This window comes from Anomaloglossus baeobatrachus, unplaced genomic scaffold, assembly GCF_048569485.1.
Source record: "Anomaloglossus baeobatrachus isolate aAnoBae1 unplaced genomic scaffold, aAnoBae1.hap1 Scaffold_187, whole genome shotgun sequence".
NCBI classification, from domain to species: Eukaryota; Metazoa; Chordata; class Amphibia; order Anura; family Aromobatidae; genus Anomaloglossus; species Anomaloglossus baeobatrachus.
The window spans coordinates 281483-290791 of NW_027441957.1; the positions used below are offsets into that span (position 1 = coordinate 281483).

General features: G+C 42.9%; 1 pseudogene; it reads left to right on the forward strand.

The window, feature by feature from the left end:
• Positions 1-7960: 7960 nt before the first annotated feature.
• On the forward strand, positions 7961-8166 carry LOC142260791 (U2 spliceosomal RNA; annotated as a pseudogene).
• The last annotated feature ends 1143 nt before the right edge of the window (positions 8167-9309 follow it).

Here is a 9309-nt window from a genome sequence, read left to right on the forward strand (position 1 = left end):
TGCTGGCACAGGGGCAGCACAAAAGCATTTTTGTGGGTTCGGATATTCAGAAACCCATGAATGAAGGATGACGTGTTTTAAACAATAATGAAAACTGTTGAAAAAAGGGCTTGGGACTCTTTGAAAGAAGCAATAAATACGTTTCTAGGTAACAACAAAGAATCAAAATTTAAGTCCATCGTGGAGAACATGCTGAAACGTTTCAAAGCCTTGGGTTGTCTAATGAATTTGAAGTTACATTTTTTACATTCCTATTTGGACTACTTGTCTGAAAACCTTGGTGCTGGTGGGAAGAACAAGAAGGTTTTCATCGGAATATCAAGGAGATGGAACGACGATACCAAAGTAAATGAAACGTGAACATGATTGCCGGATGCTTCACAGAGAAGATCCACAGGCCTTCTATAAGAGAAAAGGGGGATCTAGAGAAAAGGAAAAAGTGCAAGAATAAATTTCTAATAAAGTTGCAGAATGACTGTACAATAAATAAATGTATTTTATATATAAAATTGTGAATATTTTTGGTTACAATAAGTATTTTTCTTGTTCATGTCACTTGTATGTAACTTCACACATGGATTGTACAAAATCAATATTTGATGGTTAAAAAAAAATATTTTTTTTTTTTTTAAATCAGGACATTAGAAAACATAATAATCAGTCACTGGATTTGAAGTTTCATAAACCAAAATTTTACATAGCTGTGTAATTTGTCGGGCACCCACCGACAATAGAATAGCGCCAGATTTAGGAAGCTGGCTGAGGTCTGCAAAGTCTGTAGCCAGGTGACAAAATTGTCCAACCTGGGTTTCTTCCTTAAGTAGTCTCTGGTATGATGATATGGTATAATCCTGGCAGCCGGAGTCGAAATCCCTAGATTGCGGTTATGATCTCCAATCGGAATTGGAGCCCCTAGATTGAAGCCATGTAGCCAAGTGATCCTCTAGTTGAAGCCAAAGTCCCTAGACCGAGTCCACAAGGCATCCTGGTTCTGATCCCCTAGCCAGCTCCTAAGAGCTTAGACTAGATCATGCAACATCCATCAACAACCTGGTGACTCCAAGAAGTCCCCTTTTATAGCCATAACCTTCCCTTAGGATATACTGTGCCCTTATCAGATTGGTTGTACAAGGTTGCTTCTCTTATTGGATGAATTTCAAGCTGCATGGATAATGTTCATTTAAATGATGTGGATAGAAAGACTGAAGATATCTACATGTAGTCTGAAATCCATCATGAATCAATACTATTTTACACAGTCATAAGCAGCCCATGGGCATTCACCTGCATTCAAACCAATAACAGCTCATAGACCAGACAATCCATCTACCACTGGACCAAAGACAGGAAGTTAAATCCACTGCCTGCGGTAACCAACTTAATCCTATAGGCTACTCACACAACAAACCCAACAGAAAGGAAAAAAACATGGCTTCGATTATCCATCCAATGAAAACGCATAACCATTGTGAGCCATTGGACAATGCAATTGGACACTTGGTGACATGGTGCACGGCCCAATGAATCAAGTCTTTACTTCATATTCACGGTTTAAGCCCTTGGGTTCTAATGTGCCCAGAGTACATATCCAGAAAGATTCTCTTTCTTTGAGCTAAACACAAGTCAACAATACATTGTAAGCAGATTCTATTACCAGTCCCACACCATTTTGTGACGCATAATCACACAGTGATCCAATTAAGATTCCAAGTCATCGAACATGTCCAAGCCATACGCAGAGGAGGCAATAGAATTAGGAAGCTCAAAGAAAGGGAATCTTTCTGGATATATACTCTGGGCACATTGGAACCCAAAGGCTTAAACCATGAATATGAAGTACAGACTTGATTCATTGGGCCATGCATGGACATAATGGACATAATTCTAATAGGCAGGACAGGTAATAAGGAGCACAAGTTATATGCTAAAATGTGTTGTGTGACAAGACAGACACAGGAAAGGACATGATAACAGGTGTAGGGACCAACAAGGTGAGACAAGGGGTATCAGGATAGGGTCAAGTAGGTATGAATGTAGTAATGGGGCAGGCATAGAGAATTGTATGTGAATGTGAATTACAATAAATCACTAAGGAAAGGAATATGTGAGTGTGTGCCTAATGTAAACTAATATTGTACTGGCAAAATTATAGATGGAAAGGGAGAAGGGGAGGGGGGAGAGAGGAGGCTGTAATTGACTACAAGGGTATGAGTTATGAGTGATCATAGGGATAGTGTTACATAAGTGGAAATACCTATGGAGGACCGGATGTGTAAGCGCATACCTTATACAAACCTATAGAGTGCTGATGGGTGAGAGTGTGATGTTAGATATAAGACATCCTATAGTGAATAGTGAGCCGTAATCAAGTGCAACAGGGATATTTCACGTGACTATGGGAACCTGGAAGGTAAAGAAAGGGGAGAAAAAACTGTTAGACAAGGTAATCAGACATAATGTAACCAGTTGATCAGACATGATCACCTGGTTTGAGACCCCCTGCCTTACACTATATAGATATCATGTTCATTCCCCATCTATCTTGCTCAGGAGAGCATCTCCCTCCCCCGGCACCAAGAGCAGCTCATACTGAATTGTTACATTGACTAGTAACACTGCACACAGAAATGCACCTTAATATTCCACTGTTAACCCTTTCCTCCCAGCAGTAACACACAACTCCTCACCTTGATATCATGGTGATTTATGGTCAGAATGACTTCAATGCGATCAGTGATTTCTATTCTAGCTCTGCTCACATAGATTTTATATCCACACTCAACTATAGGCCGTTCTTCATATTTTGGGGGATTTTAGTCAGATATACTAGTTTGTGCCTGTATAGTATTGGTGTAGATGGGAGTGTAGGGCATGGGTTACATGGCACTGTGGTGGAATACTGATGGGAGGTATTGGTGCTGTGTTTGATGCTTCTACTGGGTATTTTCCTACAAATACTGGAACAGCTCACTGCTTAGAATGATCCTTCCCAGCTCTATAATATATTATATATACCCCACAATGCAGGCTCACACACACATTTGTCTCAAGTGTGTTGTAGGGACACAGATACAGTCTTGGTCATGTGACTAAAGGCTACTTTACACACTGCGATATCGGTCCCGATATCGCTAGTGTGGGTACCCGCCCCCATCTGTTGCGCGACACGGGCAAATCGCTGCCCATGCCGCACAACACCGACCAGACCCGTCACACATACTTACCTGCCCGGCGACGTCGCTGTGTCCGGCGAACCGCCTCCTTTCTAAGGGGGCGGTCCGTGCGGCGTCACAGCGACGTCACTGAGCGACCGCCCAATAGCAGCGGAGGGGCGGAGATGAGTGGCCGGAACATCCCGCCCACCTCCTTCCTTCCTCATAGCGGCTGGGAGGCAGGTAAGGAGAGGTTCCTCGTTTCTGCGGTGTCACACGGAGCGATGTGTGCTACCGCAGGAGCGACGAACTACATCGTTACTGCTGCAGTAACGATAATCGAGAATGGAGACCCATGTCACCGATGAGCGATTTTGCACGTTTTTGCAACGATGCAAAATCGCTCATCGGTATCACACGCAGCAACATCGCTAATGCGGCCGGATGTGCGTCACAAATTCCGTGACCCCAACGACTCCGCATTAGCGATGTCGCAGCGTGTAAAGCCCCCTTTAGTGGGAGTGGTGTACAGGGTCTTAGCAGTAAAGAGTATTCCATATTTCTGCCAGATACCCACAGAGATATTGAAATCTGAAAAAAGAGACTTCTGCTCATTGAAGGTAAGAACTGCTCACATAGCGTTCAACTCCACAGCAAACGAGTGCTCTAGCACTGGCATCTCAGCAGGGATATTCCCCTACTACACATGTGTGTCTAGGTCACTGTGACAGTTTACAGGACATAACTCAGGGCACCTAGACAGAAGGCAGAGGGACTACTTTCTATTTCTGGTGTAGAGCTTAGTACAATATATATATATTTATACTATTACATGGGACACATGTACCTTGTATTACCATTATTCGCTGTATATGAACCCCTTTTCTCCGGGCATTATTTGTCTATAGCATTTTTCACGAACCTGAGGCAACTGAGAACCCTTCAGTGAAGGAATTCCACTAACCCTCACAATACCTACCAGGGGCCTCCCTGCAGTAACTCAGGTAGTTGTACCCATTCTCTTTCCGCATTCTATGTGTTCTTCTTCTTTCTTCTTTTTTTTCTTTTTTCTTCTTTTTATTTCTATCATGTAGTTCAGGGGTTTATAGATATATGTCCTGCATCTCATATTTCCTTTAGTGGTGCTTCTTACCCATTCTCATATCATTTACCCTAGTATTTCATGATCCTGAGGCGACTGAGAACCCTTTAATAAAGGAATCCTTTTTCACCTGAATTGTCAAGTGATACTTACCAGTGACTATCACGTAATGTTACAGGTAGTTCCATTTTCTTCCTCTTCTTTCTCTCCTTTCTTCTTTGTCACACGGTCCATTGTGTTATAGCCCAAGTGTCATGATAACACTTGTACCATCTTTTCATTTAGATTCCACCTACAATTATTTACCGATTCCAGTTCTGGAATAGGCTTTCATCATCTACTCACTAGAATTCTCAAGTTCATAAGGTACTGAGACATATACATGTTCACACCATTATAAAGAACAAAGTATAAACATTGAGGTTTTTCTCACACCCATGTTCCTGTGTTCTTTGATATGATATGTGTTCATTTCCTTCACTATATAGGATTGCAAGTTTTCCATTTGTACCTTAATGGCAATGACGCTATACAATTGAACACATATCATCCTGTTATCCATATAGGTGTGTATTTACCTGCTTGACTATTTTTGGTTGTTTGATCCAGAATGTTTCTCCAGATAGGTCATGTGGAAATTTTCTTTCCTCAGTACAAATGTTTTCACTATGGCTTTGGAAAATTTTTTTGTATGTGCATCATGGTCATTTGACCCATTGTACTCTCAAGTAGCAATATATTGTACTGTTATGTTGTACTATGTACTAATTACGTGTTTATATGGTTTTGTAACCCTTTATGATCTTAGATAACTTTATCCTTGATAAAGACCTAAAAACAAGCTCGAAACGTTGGATGAATTATCCTTTTGCACAAATAAAGAATTTTCAGCATTCTAAGAGTTCTTTTCTTACGTTATTGATCACTATAGTGTACCAGAGCTATTTCTATTGAATTGACTCTTATTTTTTCTGAGCACCTGCTATATACACAGTGAGCCAGACATATTCAATTTTCATTCAGAAGGCAGAGGGAAGCCTTAGCAGCTGAGCCTATATCTTGGCTTGTGAGCATTAGAACAGGCCGGCGATTACAGGGTAACATGAAAAATGTCCAGCTTGCATTATGACTAGAACATGACAATATCCTTTTAAGTACTAACCTATGATGCGTTCCTAAGCAGTTGATGTTATATGTTCTACATTTCATTTTCTGCATACTTTACAAGTAGTAGAATTTGCTTTGATATAGGCAACTGGATTTTCACAATGAAAAGGCAAAGGATAACGCCCGAAAAAGACGCCATACATTATGTCAGTGCCATCACTGACAAACCTGGATTGACCATGAAATACATCAATCCCCTTAAAGGTGAGTTAAAACAAGTTTTAACTAAATTGCCTTAATATTGTCATGCATTAGAATGACTGTCTTAGGTAATGATAAATATTTTCTACAGGAAGAGGAGTGTTTGCTGAAACTGAAATCGAAAAAGGGAGTTTTGTTGCAGAATATCGAGGTGAGCTCACGTATGCACTTACGATGGTAGACAACTACTCGAGATTTATGGTTGTGGTACAAGTCAAAGATCTAATGGCCCATACTGCAGCGAAGGTCTTCCAAGCACACTTATGCAGACCTCATGGCTACTCAGAGAGAGTCCTCACAGATCAAGGCACTGCCTTTGAAGCGGAAATCTTCAAGGACTTCTGCAGCTTTTACCGATGCAGGAAGATGCGTACTACACCCTACCATGCTCAAACCAATGGTTATCAACCTGCTCAGGACTTTACCCCATATTCCAGATGTGGCCTTACAAGTGATTTATAGAGGGGTAACAATACGTTGGGATCATCGGATCTAATCTCCCTTTTTATACACCCTAAAATCTTGTTTGCGTTAGAATAAACAATAACATCATAAAGGTATAGCAGTACCGTTTCAAAGTTTCGGTGTCCCAAGCAGCATTCCATCAGCCTCTGGAAGGTTCCTGGCAAATTGCACAGCTCGAAGGGCATGCTTTTGAACTCGCAGAGACCCATCGGGGTGGCAAAGGCGGTCTTCTCCCGGTCTGCCTCAGCAACGGACACTTGCCAATAGTGACTAGTGAGATCAAGGGTAGAAAAATAATTTGCAGTTGTCAATGCAGCTAGCTATTCCTCAATACAGGGGAGTGGTGCTGTCCTTCTTCTTTAACAGGACCAACGGAGCTGCCCAGAGGCTACAACTGTCACGGATAACCCCAGCCTCCTTCATGTTGCTCAACATGTCCTTGGTACACTGGTAATGTGCAGGTAGATTTGGCTTATATCTCTCTTTGATGGGTGGGTGTGCACTTGTGGGGATGTAGTGTTTGACCCCTTTTATTTTTCAAAAGTCTAGCGGATGTTTGCTGAAGACTTGCTCGTATTCTTGCACTAGCCTGTAGACCCCCTTCTTGTGATGTGAAGGTGTGGAGTCAGTGCCTACGTGTAATTCCTTACACCACTCCTCTGGCTGACTTGGTGAGCTGTCACTGAATGGGTGGGCTGAAGCAATGGTGGATACTGCTGTTTGGATAGCATGTGTATCTACTGAGAACAGCTTATCAATGGTGGCAAATCGGAGCAGCTTAATCTTTTGCTCTCCGCAGTTCAACACTCTCATGGGCACTCTTCCCTTCCATATTAATGAATAAAACTATGATGTAAATAGCATATAGATACCCCATAAATGCAGATAAAAGTAGGTTATGGGAAAAGGGGGAAGAGAGAAACAGGAAAATAGTGGAATAAAGTATACCTTCCAGGTGGGAGAGGAAATGGCAGCACAGCCAGTGGAGGTGAAGCAAGGGGAGCCTGCAACTAAAGAGTTGAGAGCGTTATCACATGGTGACTGAGCCTGATTGTAACGGGAGCATAGAGGTGCCGATCCTGTCTTACCTGCGTTGGTGTAGAAGTGGGTGTCCTGTGGTGGAGTCAGCTATGTGCAGTGGTGGCCGTGGGTTCTTTTATGTGCGACCGTAGTAATAGCTGTGCCCACTTCCTGTATGGGAGTGGAATGCAGTGAGGCTAATGGAACGCACACCTGCGCATTTGTGTTTAACGTCGCGCATGTGCAGAACGGAGAAAAGGCTGCGCTCACTTCCTAATGAAAGGGAGTGAGACGCAGCTGGGAAGGGAAGGGAAAAGATTAGGGTTTGGGGATGATGAAAGGGCTTTCTACGGGCAAGGATGGCAAAGGGTGGCAGTGACGGAAAGTCAGGCAGATGGTCCTGTCCTGTCCTGTCCGTCCGTCTTTTTGTATCATGAATTGGAAAGACTGCAAGGGGGAGGGGAGGTGCTTGTGCCCAAAAGGAGGAGTTATTCAGATTCATTGCAGTGGGCGGCGGCTGCAAAAAGCACCATTCTCCTTGTTTTTGCTCTGCAAAACAGCCTTTTCAAGGGTTTGGCTTGGGTCACAAAATGTCTTCTGTAGGCGTGGGTTTGTCTCCCTCTCCCTAAGATGTGTCCGGTATAGGCCAGGGTGCCACTCAAGGCCGTAACCAATTCGGGTTATAGCTTCTCGGCCTTTTGGCTAAGATCAAGTGTAGTTTCGGAGGACGCTACCTTGGTCGGTACTGGAAGGTGCCTGGGATTGCACGTCTGCCGGCCTTGAGGGAGTGTGTGTGCCTTCTGGTGACACATAGCCCTCTTGTGCCTGGACGGTTCCCAGGCAACGGGAGGCGATCACCTTTGTTATTTTGAAGTCCTACTGATAAACAGAAAAAAAAAAAATTAAATCTGTTCTTATCAGTTTAATATCTGATACGTCCCCTCTCTAGGGACCATATATTAAATGGATTTTTAGAACAAGGAGATGGAAAAAATCTTGCTCTGTCCACTCCACGCATTGACCTGGTATTGCAGTACCTCCAGGACCGGTGCACCCCTTCTTAACCGAGTTTCCAAAAGCAGAACTCAATTCACCTGATTCAAATGAGCCCCATTAGTGAATTGAAAGAAAGCAAAAACTTTATATGCACCTCAATTTGGCCAATTCACTTTTCACACTTTCACCCTTTTTTTTTATCTTTCACACCTTTTACTTGCTTTATTGATGCAAAAGCTGTGCCAAATAGCAAACTCATCTCCACTCAACTTGACCAACTCTGCTATGTCCCGTGCAGTATCTTATTCTCAGTCTTATCTAGATCATTTGCAATTGAATAGAATAGATCCCTTTTGGACACATTGGATTCAGCTGCTGCAGTGACTGCAGGTGTTAGAAGATGCAGACTTGGCATCAGGTGCTGTCTATCAGATTCCACTCCAATTAAAGCTTCCATTGTTTTTCGGTGTTTTCTTTGAGCAATGATGATGTCTTTAGTGATCTGTTGGCTCCCTCTCCTGGAGGAAGAGTTTGCTTGCTCTTGGACTTTCAAAAAGAGAGGTCATGATAGACATTTAGCTTCTGAGCCCAATTGGGGACAGTCATGGGTGATGAATGTTTTGCAACCTGCTGCGAAGCCTGATACCGCAATATAAGGAACGTCAAATACTAAGAATGGGCGGCCTATGAAAGAATTAGTACTTTCATTAAGCATACTTAAACGGCTAATTGGGAATAGACAAACTGTAAAAAGCCCTCTGAGAAAGCCCCTCTCTATCCTTTGTCAGTAAGCTTTTCTGTAGTCTGCCTGTTGATGTATTTTCCGTTTGAACAGTGCACAACATGAAGTGACGGAACACTGGCTTGTCACAATGTCCCCCGCTGACATCACAATAGCGCTGCTGCCTAGAAAGCCAGCTGCGCAGCAGAAGTTGCTCTTTGGGTGGGATGGTGGGCTAATGTATCTATTCCTGCTTGGTGAGAGTTTGACATGATCTAGAGCAACGAGTTCCAGCGGCTAGCGGTTGATTATTGGCTGTAATGGGGCTTTCTGGCTGGTGCTAGCCTTTCTTCTTAGCACACAGGAACCACAATCCCTACACCATGCTTCGATGGATTCTCTCATCCCAGCCCAGTAAAACTACATATTTCACACAGTTATAGGCAGCCCATGGGCATTCACCTGGATTAAAACCCATAACAGCT